The sequence below is a fragment of the Lepisma saccharinum genome, chromosome 21 (assembly GCF_977018435.1).
Source record: "Lepisma saccharinum chromosome 21, izLepSacc3.1, whole genome shotgun sequence".
NCBI lineage: Eukaryota > Metazoa > Arthropoda > Insecta > Zygentoma > Lepismatidae > Lepisma > Lepisma saccharinum.
The window spans coordinates 7,584,489-7,606,167 of NC_139249.1; the positions used below are offsets into that span (position 1 = coordinate 7,584,489).

At 37.4% G+C, this 21,679-nt stretch overlaps 1 protein-coding gene across 1 annotated transcript in view; it reads left to right on the forward strand.

Annotated features, from left to right (window-relative positions):
- Nucleotides 1–342: 342 nt before the first annotated feature.
- LOC146004042 (nucleolysin TIAR-like) overlaps nt 343–21,679 on the forward strand; it is a 1,204,848-nt gene continuing 1,183,511 nt past the window's right edge. The window contains exon 1 of the mRNA XM_083142629.1: nt 343–420. The gene's annotated coding sequence lies outside the window, so the exon portion shown is untranslated. The remainder of the gene's footprint in view (nt 421–21,679) is intronic.

The window sequence follows — 21,679 nt, forward strand, 5'->3', positions numbered from 1 at the left end:
TGCCACAAATCAATCTTCCGAAATTGATTCATTGTAGACTTTAGAAATACTAAAAATTTTACGTTCACTTCTAGTTGTAATAATATGCAAAACCATTTGTGTCGCACGCAAAGCAGCAATGATATGCTTTTTAGACAAGTGTATCAAATCCCTTTCTTCCGGTTACAAAGACTGACGTGACTTTGACGCCCAACCAGTTTGTTCAGATTTAGTACAAACTTCCAACAACAGGGGGCAGTGCCGTCCACTTCCGCAGCTATTGTTTACGGATTCCTGTAACAGGTGGCAGCATCTGTTGTGCTGCAGTCGTGGAGTGAGGTGAACGCATTTACTCGAGCCAAACAAGTCGATCCTTACCGCTTGTGTTCTGAAGGTCCAGAAAAGAAGGGAAACTTCGTTTATCGTTCTGAATTATCTACAGTAAGTTTAGCATTGTATACCAAATCTTCTGTTGTTTAAGATCCTGTACATAAAAAATGCATTTTCCATACTGGATGAAATGAGAAAAACCAAAGCAAAGTACTAGTGTTTGAGGACAGTTATTTTACATTACGTTAAATAATATAATGAAAGCATAGATTGTGATGTACAGTCAACGGCAAGGATAACGGTAGGCAAATTGCCCACCACTATTTTCATAACTTTTTTATTCTACATCCTGTGTTGGTTTAAGGAATGAAACCAGGCCCGTAGCTCGAGGGGGGGAAGGGGCAATTGCCCCCCTGAGAGCCTGCTTTGGCCCTCACTGTGAAAAATACAGAACACATTCCTACCTGGAAATCTCACTAATCTTTACAATTATATCATGTGCTACTCTAGCAACATAACAAAGACACATTGATTTTGTGATGTATTAGGGTGTATGGGATTGCGTATAATGTCGTATCAGGATTGGAGGGAAAAATTCCCTTCCAGATTCAGACTTCAGGAAATGATTTCGCAATTTTCAGTATCTAGAACAATTGTGACGTTTTGAGTAGTCTTGTATTAAAGGTGCCTGATGTGTTTGGATGTTTTTCTTGGATGTATTGCTATGAACTTGGAACTGCTTAAATATTTGTTTCCCAAGTCTACCTTTTGATAATAGTGATTCATGTGGTAGAGAGAGGGAGTGGATATTTGATTTTTGTTACTTCGCGTTGCTTTTCTGCCACTTCTAGCTAATCGCAACAATGAGTGATGACGTGAAATTGATGAAGATACACTCATAAACAGTGCCGCAACAACAGCGGGGCAGGGGGCATTGTCCCCCCCCCCCGACCTTGGACAGAAGTCCATTCTAGGGGAAGGAAACATCGAAGTAAAAAAAATAATAATAGGAGATTCTAAGAATAGCAGGACAATTGGATGGTTTTCACGTGTTCCTTGCATTTTTCTTCCAGAAGGCCAAGGGCACTTGCAAGGAGCAAAGAGGGGAAATTGCCCCGCCCCCCCTCGATTTCAAATTTTATGCAAATAAAATTACATTTCGTAAAATTTTCTTGCTCGCTCAGCTCGCAATCTCTGCTATTCTTATAGTCCAAATTCCGAGCCATAACTATGGGGCGGCGGGAGTCGGCCCTGGGAGACAAACGATCTATTTGAAAAAGGATGTTAAAATTATTTGCGCCCTATTAAAACAATTTCTTGATATGAAACTTAATATGAAATATTAATGTTGGCACTGTAATCCAAGAAGTCGTTGATCATCAAGGGATTCCTATTTGTTTGTCAGGTGTCAAACACATGCATTTCACGTATAATTCACACCATATTTTGTAAAATGGTTAACGTAACCAGTAGCCAAACATTGTCTGTAGTGATGCAAGAGTTTCCCCTTTGAAGGAAATAGAGTCCGTGGTGGACTAAGGGACCCATGTTTTAATGTTTTAGCAAGTACAAAAAATGTTACACATTTTTTTACATAATTCATCAAAGTGTAGATAATATGTAATCATTATTATTTAATTAGTTCGATATTTTCTTGCATAACACAACGCAATGGTGTTTTTGTATTCTTGTTAGATTCCTTTGTGCGTAAAAATTTTGCATACTGGAATCTAGAGGGAATCATTATGAAGCATGATTTATAAAGGGCTCCCTTAATCAGTTCTGCAGAGAGAAAGCTGTTGGTACATATTAATCGTCCATTAAAATTATCGACCTGTAAATATCAAGTAGGTATAGTCCCTATTAGCCTATTTATGTTAAACTTTAAATTCTTTGGCAATCTGGAAAGGTCATTATCGAAACATTGCTATCTGCTGTTGCCGAGTGGTTATCACATCGCGTTGCAACGCTACGGGAGCCGGGTTCGAATCCCGCTCGGGCTTGGTTGTTTGTAAATGTCCATTCATCAATTTCATCATTTCATCCCTCATACCCATCTTCGCAAATTAGCCAAGAGGCACAAAACGCGAAGTAAAATAACTCAAATCACAATCATATATTGTTCACAATAAATTTCCTATTGATCTGAAGTAACTAGAAATTTACATGAACTAGAATACGTGACGTTGCTTTGTATCGAGATAAAACTGGTTTAAAAGCACATACTCATCTGGTGAAGATTATTATTACACTTTCGAACTTGTAGCTAAATTGAAATAAGATTGATGAAAACAGAGCAAATTGGGCATTTTCTTATTGTCTGGAGCAAATTGTTCTGTTAACAAGTGTTTGGTTGTATCGTTTCATCATAAAGTTCAATACGCTTAGCGTTGACGTTTCTAAGCTGATTCAACATGATTTTCATCTGCCAGTATTTCATGAACATTTGTAAAACTCGAACTACGTACGGTTCCCTATTACGAGTCATAGTATTGTGTCTGCCCTGAAGTTTGTAGAGAAACTGACCCATTTTGAACGGAATTATCAATTTAAATCGTGCATTCAAAATTGCATAACATACACGGCAGTTTGAGAGAACGACAGTGAGGAACAGCTAGTCAATAATTCAGACAACATTAAAATTAAATATGCATGAGCAAGAAAACTTTCCGCTGTGTTGAAACTCTGCAGTACACTAGACATCAGGGAGGAAGGACTGTTTTAATGTAGACAATGTCCGATATCGAACAGTATCTTAAACATATTTGAGAAAAATATTCTGAACACTTCTTCTTCTTCTGGATTCTGAACACTTGACAAACTCTTGTATTGATTCATGCCTAGTTGTAAGAGAAATGTCATTCAATTGTTAACCTTCTTTCATCCCCTTGCACACTAGTAGTCTCAATTATAACAACTATGGAAGCTAATGGTAAATATACGCGTGGTTAGCTATGTTTCTCATCTTGTTTTGACCAAAGATCTCCTTTGCTGTCACATTATCTCGTACCAGCAGTCTTCACTTTAATGCTATCATATTTTGTAATTTTACAAATGGATGTCTTGCGGTAACTAAAGAAGCAGCGTTTGTATGAATCTTGACCATAAAAATTCAGTTAACCAGGTGTTAAAAAGTGATGTGCAAGGGCCAAAAAAAAGTCTTCTTTTGACTGTTCGGCGCATACTATGGAGCTTCCAAAGTCATGACAGCTTACAACATTCACGTTCATTCGTTCTTGACGTTCAAGCCGAACTCGCAGCTCGAGAGCGAAACAATGACAAATGCGCATCGACTTATTACCTTCCATTATTGGCAGTAAACGCTTTATGATTCCTCGCTTATCATTAATGGGCGACTCTTCACGTTCGCTGAAACATATTTATTTCGCGGAAGATAACAAAGGCTTTGAGAGAAGCCAGCACGATCGTAATTTTAGGAGTGAAATTGCCCTGTTACATCCCCAGTAATGGTAGGGCGGGATTTTATAGAGCTTCTGCGCTTTGTGTTTTGTTCCTCTCGCCCGCGAAACGGTTGGAAACATTTGCATGGGAGACCGGAAGAGCACTAAGGGTTGGGAGTTTGTATCCGAGGGACCACATCTAAGTCCTTCTGCCGCTGCTTGAATGCAACGGACCTTACCCACATGGGCTGTTACTATCCGAGGACGAATCTCAAGAGCCGCTGCGTCATTGTTATTGCTCTAGGAACATAACGGGAAATTATATGCATGACCTGACTCGTAATGCAGTATTCTGTACTTAACAATTGCTCCAAGTAAGCTGAGGTTATATTTAGGGCAGGAACAAAGTAAAAGAAAATGATTGTTATTCATGACATTAAATGTTCGCGTGTGATTTAAAGTCAGAATTTTTTTGATCACGAGCTAAAACACTTTCATATGTTTTAGCAGAAGGTTCGACTGAAAATATGGGGCTTAAGGTAGCATAGTAGCTAACGCTTTGTAATCAATGTGCTCTGCGTTCGGTGGTTCGGATTCCACTTTAAACTGAAGATTCTATTCGTATTAGCCAACTATTGTCCCCAGCAGAGAATTCTCCCAGGAACGGGATGTTTTGGAGGTAAAAATTATAGGAGAGGTAAAAGAAAGAAACAATGAAATTAAAGTGTAAATCAAAAACCCTGAGACCTTCTGTAAACAAACAGTCTCACCGATTCGATGTATCACTCCGCGTCAGCTGATTCATGACCGCAATCATCTGCTGTTACACTCATAGTTCGCCGCACTTATTCATTTTATATAAGAGCCTCTGAATGTGAGAACCCGCTCTCAAAACATCAGACGAATATGCAGCCGCATACAATGTTACTCTCCCGGTCATTCTCTCTTTCATAACCCTTAAAACTGCAGACACTGACACACCACTGCACTGGGATACGAACTTAACCACTTCATTTACTGGTTTCTCAGGATACCACTGACAGAACGTTACATAAATATTGAGTAGAATCTGTTTCTCACCCCTTTTCAAAGGCTGTCCTTGCTGGTGTTTTGAAAACAAGCTCGGAGAACACGGAGACCTTCACGCACGCATAGAACCAAGACCATCTTGAGGTTCAGGCCACAGCGCTCAGTCAAGACGTCATCATCTGGAGGCGATCGTCTTAACGCTGTAAAACCCCTTGTTGTAATTTTACCGTAGATAATTAAGGTATATTTATTTCTTTTATGAAGTTACATTTTGACATTTACCCTCCCGACGAATATAGAAGAAAAATGTATAATATTGAATATTTGCACCAAAATCTTCATTCAAGCCACCACAAAAATTCCTACCATAGCACAATGAAGGAGTTGAAAACCGTTAGAAACTTCCTGTCGGAAAAATTTGAACATTGAATATCTTTGAAAAATATTATCGGGAATATTTGTCAACTACAGTAAAACTCATAACCACTTTTATACGAACTTTTCTATGTAAAATCAATTGATTAAATAAAAAAAACATGTTAGGTTGACCGTAAACTTTCCAAGTTACCTAATCAATTAAATTGTCTTTACCTTTACCCAAAATTAATCAACCAGATAATGCAGATATTCTGCTTAGCTATATAATCGCAATACAAAAGCTTAATTTCTATATCCTTGCAGCAAAAGCGAAACAATTGGTACAAGGGCAATGTAACATTCATGTGAATAAAGACTAAACCTAAATCATTTGTCATATTATAATTTCGATCCTATTGACTGTATTGAACGAAAGATAATAAACAAATTGAATCTTTTCATTGTCGTTAGTACGATCTGTGACAATAACTTAAGAGTTTCATTGAAAAAAAGCAGACTAATATTTCGATCTTAGCGTTCACTTGGGATATAAACATTTGGAATATTTCCTTACACTGTTTTTACATTCTGTTAATAACATCGTGAATTATGATATAAATCACTGATTTAATAATCAAAGTTACGAAAATTGAAGCTTCACAAAGACAAAAAATAAAAAGCAGTTCATATGAAACAGTTTTATAAAATTTAACACAATTGTAGTTCATATTAACATAGCTAGGTAACAAAATGCTTTGTATGTGAAAACATTTGTATTTGAAACGTAAGTAATATATTCTTGGATAGTATTACACACGAATATTTCATCGAAGTTCTTGTTACCCTTGTATTTGAATGCACAACATATTTTCCATTAGCCTCCGCTTAGCATAAAGAAGCATAAAGCGAGATAAAATAAGAATGTAAATGTACACATGTATCAACTTTGCTCCGTTGTATAGCTTTCTTTCATTAATAACATTTTGAAACTGAAAATTTGTGTAGGCTAATTAATATGAAAATTTTATCGAATGCTTACATAAAATTTACACTAAATTGCTTTAGTAGACACGAACGTAATATTTTGAACGTTGGCTAAATCTTTAAACAAATTAATTTGCAGTCATAAACAATAATCTTAACGTTAACCAACGTTTGTAATAATTCAGGGTAAATTATTTGATATTTCTAAAAAAAAATGTTGACAAGAGATAAAACATGACCACATTTAAGAGTATGTTAGATGCCTATTCCGTACACATGAAATGTTTACATAATGAACTATTACTCTTATTTATTTATGAGTATAAAACCTTTGTTACTTAACTTGTATCTTTTCGTAGGGACCGAATCACATGGAATTGCCCTAAACATTTATCATTTTCAGCAACATGTTGAAGAAATGTGAACGTTACTCTCACCTTTTTCATCATAATTTCCTCTGCAATTGAGCACTTACACCATACCTCTTCAACATTTAAGCATATTTACACGTCATGTAAACTCGATTACAATTCCTAAATTTGCATTACAATTCCGTATTCACTAAAAAGGTCCAACATTGATTCTGAAGAAGCAAATCGAACATGGCGGCTATCTCGCCTCCAGTTGATGACGTTTAGTCACGTGACCGAAGCAAGCCATGAGGCTTTCATATTGAGAAGGTAATGATAGAACTCGGCATGTTATTTTTCTAAGGATAAGTCAGGCAATATTACTAAGTTGCACTAACTTGCTGTTCACATGATTATTTTTAGAAAATAACCAATGTTATAAAATATCATTATGTACACGAATCTCTAAGCTCATTGAAAGTTACAATGCATATTACTACAAAATGTTCACACTTATCTTGCCTTGCCATGTCACCAAGTTATTTTACGAAGTGCACTATATTTGGCGGAACAAAAATCGTTATTAGGATGCTTGTCAAAGTTTCCAACCGCAATAAATTTACGAACTTTTTTTGTCTTGTTTTGATCATCATCATCAATATATTTATTGGACTTACAGCAATGCATATGGCTGTTTATGCCCATTATATATTTTATTTACATAATATACAATTTACATAAAATCTACAAACAAATTTCAAATACACTCCTATCTTTATCAAACCTTAGAAATATACATTACCATGTTATATCATTTTGTCTAAAAAAATGCAAGTAAAATATATTCAATTCACATGCAAGAAAGAAGCCAAATTTATGGGAAATGATTACTGGTGCAAAGAGTTAACCATAAAGGTGAAGCAATAAGTAAAAAAAGAAAGAGCATTGGGTTTAAAGTGAGACGTCATTTGCGGCAGCGTATCCTATACTACAAATTGGCCATTGTTTTACCTTACGTAATGAATTCTGTAACAACGCTGGATTTTCGTGTGGATTATTTTACTTATATGAGTTTGCAATGCTTTCTGCATACAGGTGGTTTTGTTTACAGAAGGTGTCAGGGTTTGTGATTTGAACCTTAGGTGTCAGTCATGCATTGATGTTCTATACCAATGTTAATATACGGTTCAGGCTTGGTTCAGGTGGAGTTTAAACACCTGAAATATCGTCCTTTGTTTAAATTCTAACTCAGCTGATCATAACATTAATTGAGCTAAAATAATTGTTAAAACATTCAAGTTACAAGCAAAGCAAATTTTGGAACTTTTGTCTAACGTAAAGGAAGTAAGTACTGTACATAGTCAGTGATTTATCCACACATAAAAATAGAAAGTTATGGATAAAACCTGCAAGCAGTGACAATTTATTTTCTCTTTCTTGTTTGTGCAAAGCAATCAATTTTGAGCGGTCGGGAAAGGAATTTTTGGCATACGACAGGGAAATTTCGCTCTGTGTGCTAGAATATCACTGGATTAGCCTATCCGAGCACGAGGTGGATTTATAATTTGTGTTAAACAAAATCTTGCGAAATTTTCATAGTAGATGCTATTAGACATCTATAAAAGGTAATCAGTTTGAAAGAACGGAAGCCCCTCGGTATAGACACGAGTGTTTCTTTGAAACGTCAATTTCAATATCAATTCATTTTCATCGTGGCAATAGACCAAGAGTGGCAGAAAAGCGACTTAAATTAAGAATAATAGAAACTATAGCATTTGAAGGGCCAGGGGGAAAAATGATGAATGTCGATTTTTCGCCCATTTTGAGATCGCAACGCCATCTGATAGTTCAGAAGCTGTACTATAAGAATGAGAACGGCCTTGGCTGGGAAACGATGAGAAGTGCCTGAAAAACGCATTATTATTTTGGCATATATTAACGTTCTTATGGAAAGAAATACTTTGTTTTTCATTTCCTGGCAAATTGTCTCGAATGAACATTCATCGTTTTTCCCCCTGGCCCTTCATTTAATTTATGTATCTTCAAGAGAAAAGTTATTTCATTCCAAAAGTATTTCACCTCTTTTTGTACTTGTTTCTTTCGTTTATTTTTGCTGATAAGTTCAATATTGAGGATACACAGTTTGCCATTTCTGCCCACTTACAAATTATGTAATTACAAATGTAATTGTTACTTTTCTACTTGTAAGAAACTTTAAAGCATTTCGAAACATAAATCCGTTAAGAAACCCAAAAAATGGGGAACTTCCTCAGTACGTAGCAGGGGCGCCGACTTGCCAAAATTATTGGGGGGGGGGGCTCTGATCACTGAAATAAATTAATGAATGACTCACTTTTTTTAAGTTTTGGCTTCTGTGTTCGGAATCTCGTAAAAGCCCATGAATTCCTCAAAAATATTAAAATTTTTATTCACAGTTCGAATGCAGAATATTAATTGTCCACGGATGTATATGTCACAAGTTTCGTCAACCATAATAACAAAATATTCCCGACTTTTAATATCTGCTACCACGGAGCGCAAAACAGATCTCCCTAATATATCAATGATCTCGTTCTGAATGCTATTTGAGAGCCATTTGTAGCCCGAACGTCCCATCCACTCTCCTAGTTCATGCACATCGTCTTTTGAAACTCTTTTTAGTAAAAATTTTAACAATACTCATAATTACATACTTAGTATATAGTAATAAATCATGTGCTTTGCTGTCTCTGGTCATAGCCCCTCCCCCCCCAAAGTTGATGGTCTAGAACATTTCGAATGTGTATTTAAAGTTAAGTTCATGTAGCACAATTCAGAGTAAACTTTACAAGTGAAGCAAAATAATACATTAGATCCTCTTAAGCAAAATTATTTGAGGGAGCTCTGCCCCTACATTGTTAACATTGGGGTGGGGGCTCGAGCCCCCCTAAGCCCCATGGAGTCGGCGCCTATGGGACGTAGTTATAAACAGCACCACTGTGTCAAGAAAATGCTGCTTTTATGTTCGCATTGGATCAGTCCATTAGAAGCCATTTCGCAACTCCACCTCGCACATGTTACCATGCTCCTCACAGACTCAGCAGAGAAATCTTCTTCCTTTTCTTTTTACAACTTTTTATTCACGCAGCGCAGCCACGCGGTCCCAACATAGACATACTACTACAAGATGTTACAGCTGCGGGTTAAAAATGGTTGACAGTATGGCGGCACTGGAAGGTCGTTTCCTCGCGACCACCGACGGCAGCACCGTCGGGGAAAAAACAGAAGACGAACGCTATGCGCAAGGACCCGCGGATTGCTCGAAACGACAAAACACTATCGTGTTCCGTACCATTCGCGTTCCGATACTTTCTAACCGCGTTCAGCCGATTTGCGCGTATAATAAATTATACGCGCAAATTGACTAAACGTAGTTAGAAGTGGCGGAAATTAATTATATGCAATGCTTTCGTTTATTTACAAACTTTTCGCATTAAAATTGATTTCTATCAAACAAAAATAAAAGTATACGAAAATTATATGGAAAACGTAGTATTACCAAAACTTCCTGAAATTGCATTATTACTTTGAGCGGAAATATATAATATCCTCTAAAAGCATTTTTTTTAAAAAAAATCTACATCATACGAAAATGACAGTCTTAAAATAGGTAACTTTTTTTTCTTGGGTGGAGAAATGGAATGAAATAAGTATACAAGAATTCAGAATGATTTATGTCATGTTAATCCATATTTGCAAAAAAAATATGTTCCTGATTGATCCTTCGGCTATACAGGATTGTATTGCAAGATTTTACACAGATGAATAAAAAATATTTTCTTTGCCACACATTAAAACGGAAAAAAATGACTGCGTACAGCAACTACGCTCCATTCGATAATAAAAATTCCAATACTGTCAGGGATCAGATCCAGTGGCGTGACCAAGGGGGGGGGGGGTTGGTGGGGGTTAAAAAAAACCCTTTGGCCCAGTATTCCTAAAAAAAAGAACATCAAATGCAGGAAAAAATGGCAAAATGAGTGCTGACTACTAAAAAATGTATACCTAACCCCCTCCTTTCGGAAATCCTGGGCACGCCACTGATCAGATCACATACCTTAAGGCACTTATTAGAAATAGGTTAGTCTGTACAGAAAAAATATAATAATTACTAAGAGAATGCTCGGAAGTTTTCTAAAAAATCAAATAAATAAGAAGTACTAGGTTGAATGCTACGAAAAGGTTCAGCCTTTAACACAAATTTACTGTCATGACACTGACCATTAAGTTGAAGTGAAATTTCATATCTTATTTTATCAAGTGCAGCAGCACCTACTATACATATATGCTTTTTATACTGACAGAAAAGTATGAATTTTGGAAAATTGATTGTTTTTCCTTGAAGACTTCTTTCAGCATTTAAAGCAATTGAAAGAATTAAAACCCCTAATATTGAAAATTAATATTTCTACTTTAATAATACACAGAAAATGTTAAAAATAATATCTACAATATCTCTTACATAAAACAGCTTATTTAAAAACCAAATACTCATCATTAACTAAATAGCTGAACATGAATGAAGAAATGTTGATTTATTTCCCTCGCCACGATGAACTTTGTGCCAGCTGATACAAGACTTAAACAGAGAAGTGCCATATTTATTTCACTTCCCACGTCCAAGTCCCATACCGGACTTTGCATTTGTATCTCTTCTATCTTGATGCGTGCATGAAACATGCACACAGGTGGATAATTCCTAGAAATTAAATAAATGCTCTATTATGTATAAAAAAATACTACTCCTTTCATTCCAAATATGTACAGTGGGATTAATATTCTTGCATTTTCATGTTCAAATACTATTAAAAAAAATATCTACTAGGAACTGCCCAATAGGTAACATTGTTTCCCTGATGACACTAACATTTCAGTAGCCAACATGCTAGAGTGCTCACCACATAAATGAGAGTACACTTTGCAAAAATAAAGTCGACCGAAGCTATGGCAAACAAAAATTATGTACTTAATGTACTCACTTTAAGAAATGCAAGTCTTCATTATCAACTTTGGTTGCTTTATCCTAAGGACATACGAGCACCATTACAAAAATGAAAAATTCATATTGGACCTTGCTACTCCATACCTCCTTTCTGTAGTTATTACGCATAGTTTTATAACATGATCAACTAGTATATAATGAAGTACAGCATAAACAGTGTGCAGCATAGACTACTTACTTTCATACTTCTCACTGGACTTGATTAACCTGTTATATCAGTAACTACTGTACTTTGTGTATCATGATACATGCATGTTACTCAATACAAAAATGATCATCTTGAAATAGATAAATTGTGGAAATGATCATACTTTGAAGCGTTGTTTTTTTTCCACAGAAAGGTTTCTCCGAACTGCAAAGTTATTCTCACAGTTGTTTGCAATACTGAAACCACCTTATCATTCTCTCGTATAGCTTCTAAAAAAAAATCACACAATGGGAACCATGATTTTCAGTAATTATTCTGAAAATAAAAAAAAATGTGCAACTACATTCATGAAGTGTTGAGACTAGCAGAACAAGTTATTTTCACCAGTTTTTTTTTATTATTAAGTACAAATGCTATTACATTTCACACATTGTCATTTTTTGCAAGTTAAATCACTCAACTAACCATATTAGAGCTTAACACAAATTAAAAATGATGATTATTATTACCACTTTTTAGAGAGAGCAGTCATACCACATGGGTACTAATCTGATATTCCCCGCACAGATTTCTTCATTTTTACAGAAGAAACTACTTACGGTAATAAGTTCCTGTAGCATTGTCTAACATCTGTAAGGTATTTTGTGTGAAGTGGGAATGTTTCATAGCGCAAATTCAACCATTAACGCATAGCCCCACGAACCATTTCTGGTAAGATTAGGTTAGGTTGGGTCACGTATAGGTTACAATAGTTAAAAATTTGTTTAGAAAAAATATGCGTAGCCCCACACACCATTCTCGCATAGCCCCACGAACCATTGACACATAGCCTCACAAACCATTTGCAGAAACGTACCTTCTTCAGTTACAACATTTTTTTTTTAAAAAAAAATGCAATTACTTTGATCAAAAAAACGTGAATATACGTTAAAGAATGTTCCGCGAAGCAGATAGGTAAGTTCAAATGTCAAAAATTGACAAAACTAAGAAGTCATAGGTGTCCGGGGAATATCAGATTTTTACCAAAAAAATGCAATTACTTTGATCAAAAAACGTGAATACACGTTAAAGAATGCTCCGTGAAGCAGATAGGTAAGTACAAATGTCAAAAATTGACAAAACGAAGAAGTTATAGGTGTCCGGGGAATATCAAATTTTTACCATCACATGGTACAGATGATTATTTTTTGAGACATAGAACCTAACAAGCAATGCAAAACAAAATCTTACAAGAGAACGTGAATGTGTATACAATAATTCCCACATTGTGAGGAATCATGAATTTAGGTGAAAATAGCACAAAAACGAGGTTGACCACTTGGTGAAAATAGTAACTGAAAATATGCTGCTTTCAATACAAAGTTGCATTTACCTCAAGTGATCCTAAGTATTATATGTACATAAAAAAAACAACATTGAAATTAGTGCCCCCTGAGCATACACTTAATTTTTATACGTTTTAAGTAGGTTAGAATCATTAGGTTTAATTCTTATTATTTCCTCGCGTGTGTATAAGTATAAAAGTAAGAGAACCAAACCTGACCTACCTAATCTAATACGAGAAAACATAACATCGCAGATTAACTTATACACATGGAACTTGGGTCTTACAAAACGACGACACTGAACAGTTCATAATATTATTATCTTTAAACAACGAATGGTTTACAGTTATTTACAAAGTTCGTTTTCGATATTGAAAACCAGTCTGTGCTGATATACGAAATGAACGGAATTTGGTTGGCGATATTTCTTTTGAAAAATGTTGTGATTTTACGCACTGATTTCATACAGTGTATATGATAATTACGTTCACATTAACTACATTAGGTAAAACTTACCGTATCTCCACAAACATATTCACAAGTATCAGACGACAGAAATTCAAAATTTACGGAAGCAGATCGACCGGATGAAACTACTTATCCAAATTAGAAATTAAATATTGTGTAAATGAAAGAGTTGTAGAATACGTACATTGCTGGTACTATTTGTAAATATTACACGTATTCTACTCACATTCTCACAATAAAATTTAGTAGAAGAAACGGTTCGTGAATATGGACACGAATTTGACTTCAGCCGGTTCGCGAGGAACAGTAGAAACACAGAATACTAACTACGGTCAACCAATCTCCCATAAGACTGAAACAGCCCTGGGTCCCAACTCACCTTCTGCTCCATTATGGCATCCGTGTAGCGCCGATTCATATGCATTACCAACACCTCGTCTCAGCTGTAACGTGCCAATTAAGAAGTACGCCACAATCTTTCTGGAACTTAGACCGTATTAGCGCCGGGAAAATTCCTGGGGATTACATTCATAAAATTCTCTGCTTACTGCCTAACCCAGATGTTAACGATCTCAAACTTATGAAATGTTGCCCAAGCAGAAATGAAGGAAGGTTGTACGAGGGAGGGGGCAGGGGTGGCGTTCTCCCTAGAATGCAAGTGAAGGGGGAGAATAGTGGGTTAGGAAAAGAGGGGGGAGGGTTAATTTCTGAAAATTTATGGTTGGTGTGTGGGGGTGAGAAGAGAATGAACAGCACAAGGGTAAAATATCGTACAGCGAGTGTCTGTAAGCTTGCCAAGGAAGGATTAAAATAGCATTGATGGAATGGAGATGTCACAAAATCAATAGGCGGTGTCTGGCTTAATGACCAAACATTCTAGAAAATACTTTTGTGGTTATTATGTACACGTCGTAGTACGACTTTACAGATATTTTACCAATTTGCACGCACTAGCATTCGAAGTACTCAAAGGACAGGGCGTATTGTGCTTTCTCGCAGAACTACAGATTGTAGGTAATTCTGTGTACGGAAGAGAAAAATGAATCCAGCTCGTTATCAAGTGTTGCTATCTCAGAATTGGCGTGGAGCATTTCTGTGTGCTTATTGGGCACCATATGAACAAAGTTTCGTCTTACAACGCCGATAGAAAGGATATCAAGGCAAACAAAGATGCGAAGGGAGTTTACTGCTGATAAGCTTGTTAAATCAAACTATTGATTTGACACTCATTGTTGAATCAACATATTCGGTTTTAGAGCTCCACACACTTGTCACTATGTTGCTCTGTTTATCACGCTTCCTGCTACTACAATAGAAGTATAGTTTATCTCCAGAATGATGAAAAGGGTCCTTCCCTTCAATTGTTTCTTGATTTAAGTGATGGTGAAAGGGGCCAAACGAATAAAAGTTTAGATCTACTGTGTTCGGTGTTCGATGGTTTGCTATGTGAAGACATCGAAGAGGAAAGCGTCCTAATTTCAAACACCTTATTGATGATGGCGCCACCGCTGCTTTTCTGAGACATGTTAAGGGTTTCTGACATATTTTCAACATATGCAGTCAACTCTGAATGTAGTGAACTCAGTTGAAGTGACCATTCGGCAACAGTGACTCCAAATCAATTAGTCACGACCCGAATACATTGCAAATTTAGTTTAGAGTGAATTCCAAACTTCAGATTCAGTGAGCTAAAAAATGAAATGTCTACGAAAAATTATAATTGGTCAGCATCATAAGTACATTGCAGGACTCCGAAGACAAACCTTTATATTAAGTTGAGAAGTCTTTAAGAAACTGGTTTCCTGCCTGTGTCTGCTTTTGAGCGCGCAGTCACTGAAATGGAAAGAGGAAACGTGGGCGAGGGGCGATGTTGTGACTCATGGTTATGATGAAACGCCTGTTTAGGGGAGGGACGGCGATGCTTACGTTATGCTCGTCGAAAAAGTGAATATCAAGATGTGGAAGCGTAAAGTCTTTTTACTTCAAATGTTCGTTAAAACAGTGATTTTGTTTGATACTGTGATGTATTTCATATTTTGTTTCATTAATAGATTCTGTGTAAACCAGACTACTAAGAAAAAAGGTAAAGTGCTTCCCTGTGCTTAGCACCGGTCTTGAGTGGGGGTGATGTGATCAGCATCACGCCCCTGACCGCCTTTAATCCCCAGGGTTTCGACGCTGGGTGGACGCCGGGGCCGCTTCCAACGTTAGAAAGTTCCCGGATTTGAACCGGCCGGGGATCGAACCCAGGAGCTTTAGCATGGTAGTCAGACGCGTTACCGACTGAGCCACCGCGGCCATCCACCAGACTACTTCTGGGTTTTTTATTCCCACTGCCACTACTAACTTTAATTGAGACTAAGGGTAGCTATTTAGATTTTAGTGAACCATATCTGAATCCGTAGGAGTTCATTATGAGCGGAGTGTGAATTGATGTTATAAGTCCACTTTACGCACAGATAGGCTAATCGCGACTGGACCTATAGTAAGACCTTAGAGTGAATGGTGAGAGTTTCATGAGCAGTCACTTCAAATTCTCTTTCAAGACGTTCTGTATCTTCACTGCATAAATATTTTGCCTTAAATTAAGAAAACCTGTCATTGACTGTTGAGTAGGAAAACGTTTTATAATCATACAATCTTTCTTTATGAAAAAGCTGTTAATTGGTATCTTCAACACAACTTAAAATTGTGAAATTTTAATAATGAACATTACAAACTTTCTATAAAGTGAATTTAATAATTAAAGCCAAAGACTTGCCACCGCCTCTCTTATAAAAAAAAATATAATAAACATTGCAAGAGTTATGGCAGTATGAAAGCACATTTCTCTCCCTTAGCTTAATTTCCAAACGACATAGTACTTCCTGATAGGCTCAGTTCAAATCGTTAGTGAGACTTAAAGGAAAATAGTAAATTGAGAATAAATATGCTAAAGAAAACACGGGAATGTGACAAAGCCTATTGGGTTAAGATCTATGATTGGCTCTACATATAATTGAGCATTTTCCTAATTCACTATGCTCCATTCAGCTCTTAACAACTAATGCTCTACATGTTTGCTATGTCGGTGTTTAGAGAAAATGAAACTTTCACAAAAACAGATGAACAACGCATGAACATGTCATGGTGTCCATCTAATTAAGACGCTGCAAATTTTACATCCTTCTAAATCATCTCTGCGACTCAACAACGAACCCTTGAGCATAGTCTAAGCCATTTAAGACAGTCCCGGTTCTTAAGCTAACGAGGTAATTGACTAAGACGTTCCTTTTCTTAATCATTTCGACTTGTTACTTGCCTGAATTTACAACCTCCAGTCAGCAAAAAGACTGGTAAAAGCTCCAGGAAGGAATAGGCCTACTTTAGCTTCCCGAAACGGCCGCGGGGTGGAGCTATTGTCGTTATTGTTACTTGTACGTAACAAGGCACTGATGAATGTGACCCGTAATCGACTTAATTAAAGGAATTAATCTTCTTTTCATCAGCTGGCAAGTTGTTTTCCGGAGTAAGAAGCGAAATAAGCAGTGTCTCGTAAGGCTTTTGCACCGGCTTGTAGTACCAGTGGCCTTGCCTGCGTTGATGAAAGGAAGCTTAATTTCGTTCTCTCACTAGAAGAGAAAGAAGACGAAGTAGCATGTGGAGGGGAAAATAACGTAAGGCTGAAGCAGTAGAATTGTTCCTCAAGTGCGTCCAAGTTCAAATTCGTTACTTGGTAGATGTTGCGTTCTTGTCTTTATTTTCATCCAGTCCTAGAATTTGAATTTGTACTGTGCAGTAAGAGTTGGATGAGTAACCAACTTCACTAGTGTATTTAGATCCAGCGAAGTATGTTTTGATAGCGTTTTTATTTTATTTCATGTTCATAAAATGAGACTTTCATACGCTATTGTTAAAATGATATTGCTTTATATTCTTCAGGTGGTACACGGCTAGTAGACATCGTCGTTTATTTGCACTTTAGAATGGGTTTAGCACCTTGTATAATTCACATTATCATTATTAATATTATTGCTACTACTATAACTGCTTTAAATTTAGAGCATTTTATTGATTTCGTTTATTTTACTTCGTCTTCTTCTACTTTTGGCTAATCGCGAAGATGATGATGACTGATGATATGATGAAATTGATGAAGGGACACTCACAGAGACCATCTTAGACCAGGCCGGGATTCGAACCCGGAACCTCTGGCGTCGTAGCGCGCTGTGATAACCACTCCACCTTAGCGCCTTCGAGCTGAATCATAATATCCTGACGACAGGTCTGGTATCACATATAAGCGAAATTGTTAAAACAAGTTTCAACAATTTCTGACTGTAAACGTACAAATGTTTGGGAAACACACTTAGCGTGGTGGCTATATTTGAGTGTGGAATTTTATATCACTGCTTTAAACACAATAGTGTGTCACAGGAAAACTTTGAACCAACGTATGTGTCTGGATGTTTGCCGACGTTACAAGTCTTTCCTCTAGACACAAAAGCCGAACAATTGGTTCCATTTCTCGTGCACGAGTATCAAGCAGAGACATCGTTCCTGTAAATCTTCTCTGCTGTTTGAAAAGCGTCTCTTACTTCTGCTTTGTCCTCCAAATAAACAAGCCTTTGAGCGAAAAGAATTTAGACAACTTGTACCGCATGTGAGATGGTACGCATACATTCCAGTTTCACAATTAAAAACCAGTGCGATAACGAAGGTGTTGGTATAGGCAGGACGCTATTTAACGGAAAGGGCGGGGGGTACTATGATTGAATTTTATCTATACAAGGAATGAGTCTTATCATCCCCAACACTAGCAATCAACATACTCCCCCATTTGCAACAAATATATTCAAATCTAAGGGGTTCTCGCCTCTCCGAAACTTCCACGTGCCCTCCCGAATTTTCCGTGGTTTCGAGAAAAAAATACTTTGATATTACAAAATAAACTCTCTAATATATTTATTAGGAAATCTTTGCACGTAGATCACAATCGGTATAATCTTTTTAGATATATAGGCCTACACATTAAAAACTTAATACAAAAATTACACTGCACAACAAATTTGTAGACATTTTCTGTCCTTTAGATGAAATCATGTGATTTGGACTAATCCAAGGATACAGAATTCAAGTGTGAAAACCGTATGCTTCTATCACGCATCATTTTCATTGGACAGCCACCTGATGCATGTGTGAAAGGCATATTAGTCGTACAATACACTGTACAGTAAGAAAGCACAGTAACAATACCTACGAACATGCACACATCTTATCCTGTCATACCAATGTATAATTTCAAGGATTCATTCTTTGTAACACAGGAGAAACACACTTTCGGCTATTGTACCTTAGTTTTCTTACGTAACTTTCAAATTTTGTGTTTTTGGCTAAATTATACGTGATACACGGAAACAAATTGCAGATTCGTTTTTGTCATGCACAAATACATTACAATCACACATTTTCATCTAAAGTACAAATTTCGTGTTGTGCAGTGTTATGTATGTATGAAATAATGAGTGTTTTGCCAACCACTCTGCCAAGGAAGTAGGCATGAGGACTACAATTCCATGCCTATGTTAGAAGCTGAGGTTGTAAAGAGCCACTCAACATGCCTAAGGCATAGGCGGGACAATACACATAGTTGGTGTGAGTAGACGCCAGAGCCTAGTTAACCTGCAAGGCTGCCGTTACCGGAGTGTCCTTCTTGGAAGAGATGATTACATTTGGGTGCCTTCTCAGGAGGCCACCACTTGCATCAGTGGCGTTGAGTCCAAGATCTGAGCAATCTATGACAGGTGGTCTTAGTCTATAAAGGAAGAGAGAAGACTAGGCTCTCGTATAAGTGAGTAGTCGTCTTCAAGGAAGCCATGTTGCCATGTCAACGACAAGGTTGCAAACTTGTAAGAAATGAGGTTGCCAACTCCATATTCTTCTATTTGAAATGAACAATTTTGTTCAGAAATTCTAATCGATTTCTCTTCTCTATTTTAGTCGTTATGTTTCAGGCCTCGCAGGTAGCTGAAGTGGCCTAGAATATACGCTCCTGTTACACACCCTTATGTCACTTGAGAAAAACTGGAGACAACGGAATTGGGAACTGCTTTTCATTAGGCAAAAGACACAAAACAGGTGCATCTTCATAATTTATTCAGTAGTTTTATAACACCATTAAGCCTTGTTTCCATGATATGAAAAACTCAATACGCTGACCAAGGCAGAATTTATTTTATTATAAAACATAAACTAAACGTAACGTTTCAACCTTCTAGCAAGGTCTTCTTCAGACTCTGCACCAAATACAAATGTAACAAGGTACAAAACAGGACGATATATATACACAAACATTACTCCCCTCCAGACTATTAGAAAGTTTTTTCTGGAACATTATAGCAGGTGGCTTTCCCTTGTCAACTGTACTTTCACCTAAAAGGCTAAACATATTTACTTCCATCTAGAATATGGTTGGACAATTTATCTCACGCTCTTTTTCCTTCCTTCTTCTCTCCTCTTTCTCTCTTGTCCTTTCTACTCTTTCTAACACCTTCTTCTATTCTTTGTTTAACTTCAGTCCCCCGTGAAAGAAGGTGTAAGAAAGAGTGGAAAGGACAAGAGATAAAGAGGAGAGAAGAAGGAAGGAAAAAGAGCGTGAGATAAATTGTCCAACCATATTCTAGATGGAAGTAAATATGTTTAGCTTTTTAGGTGAAAGTACAGTTGACAAGGGAAAGCCACCTGCTATAATGTTCCAGAAAAAACTTTCTAATAGTCTGGAGGGGAGTAATGTTTGTGTATATATATCGTCCTGTTTTGTACCTTGTTACATTTGTATTTGGTGCAGAGTCTGAAGAAGACCTTGCTAGAAGGTTGAAACGTTACGTTTAGTTTATGTTTTATAATAAATAAATTACTGCCTTGGTCAGCATATTGAGTTTTTCAGGAGTTTTGAATCCCAACGAAGGGACAGGAACCCGCAGATCTCAACGAACGCGAGAGACTTTCAGCGTGGGCTGTTTTAAGCGGCTCTGGTTTTTCCCTGCCCATGGTACGGTGGAGACCTCTATGAAAACTCCATCCCCAGCTTATCTTCAAGACGAAGAGGAGAAAAAAAACGAAACGCGGTTCTTGTCTCCCCAACACGCTTCGAGTCTCCACTTGAAGCATTCGAATACAAATGACGTTTAATGAGAGCTCCGGAATAAGGACCTGGGGGAGGGGAGGGAACATTGAGGCAAAGTGGTCCACGACGCACGCTTTCAATAAAGTAACTCGGTTGCGTCGAAATTAGCTTGCTTAGTTTCCGAGGAAGTAAACATGCTCAAGATGGTGCGATCCCAGGCTTCACTCTGGTTTTGCGATTTTCTTTTCTCGCTCACAGGTCTAGTTGTGAATATGGTGCTGGGCTCTGCATGTATGACTACTTCCACTAGCTCTATATTTGTGCGTTTCATTATCCCCCCTCTCTCTCTATGTGTGTGCGTGTGTGTGTGTGTGTGTCTGTATGTCTTTACCTCTCTGCCTCCCTCCGTGTACTTCACTCTGTTCCTCTCTCTTTATCTGCACATCTCTCTCTGTATTTCCATCTGTCCCTCCTCTTCTGTCTCTTCTTTGCTCGTCCTGTACATCTGTTTCTCCTTCTCTCCATCTCCTACTGCCTCTCCATCTTTCGATCTCTCTCTGTCTCTCTCTCTGTCTCTCTCCCTTCTTTCAATCTCCTACTTCTTCTCCATCTTTCGATTTGTCTCTGTCTCTCTCCCTTCTCTCAATCTCGTACTTCTTCTCCTTCTTTAGATCTGCTCACATCTCTCTTTCTCCTTCTCTCAATCTCCTACAGCCTCCCCTTCTCCTAACTACTGCCTCATCTTTCGATATCTCTCTCTTTCTCTCTCTCCCTTCTCTCAATCTCCTATTGCTTCTTCTTCCTTTGATCTGTCTAACTCTCTCACTCTCTCTCTCCTTCTCTCAAGCTCCTACTGTCTCTTCTTCCATCGCTTTATGCATCCAACTCTCTCTCTTTCCCTCAAACTCCCACTGTCTCGCTGTATTTCACTTTATGCCTTCGTGTCTATTCCTCTTACCACTTATTCTTCTACTTTCACTTGTTTCCCCTCTCCTTCTCTCTTCCCACTGTCTCCCATTTCACTCTGTGTCTCTATTTGTCCTTGTGCTTGTCGTCTCTCTCTCCTTCTTTCACTTTCTGTCTCTTCCTCTATTACTCTGAATATCTATCTTTCTCTGCTCGACCTTATCTTACTGTCTCTTCTTTTTTATTTTTCTCTCTC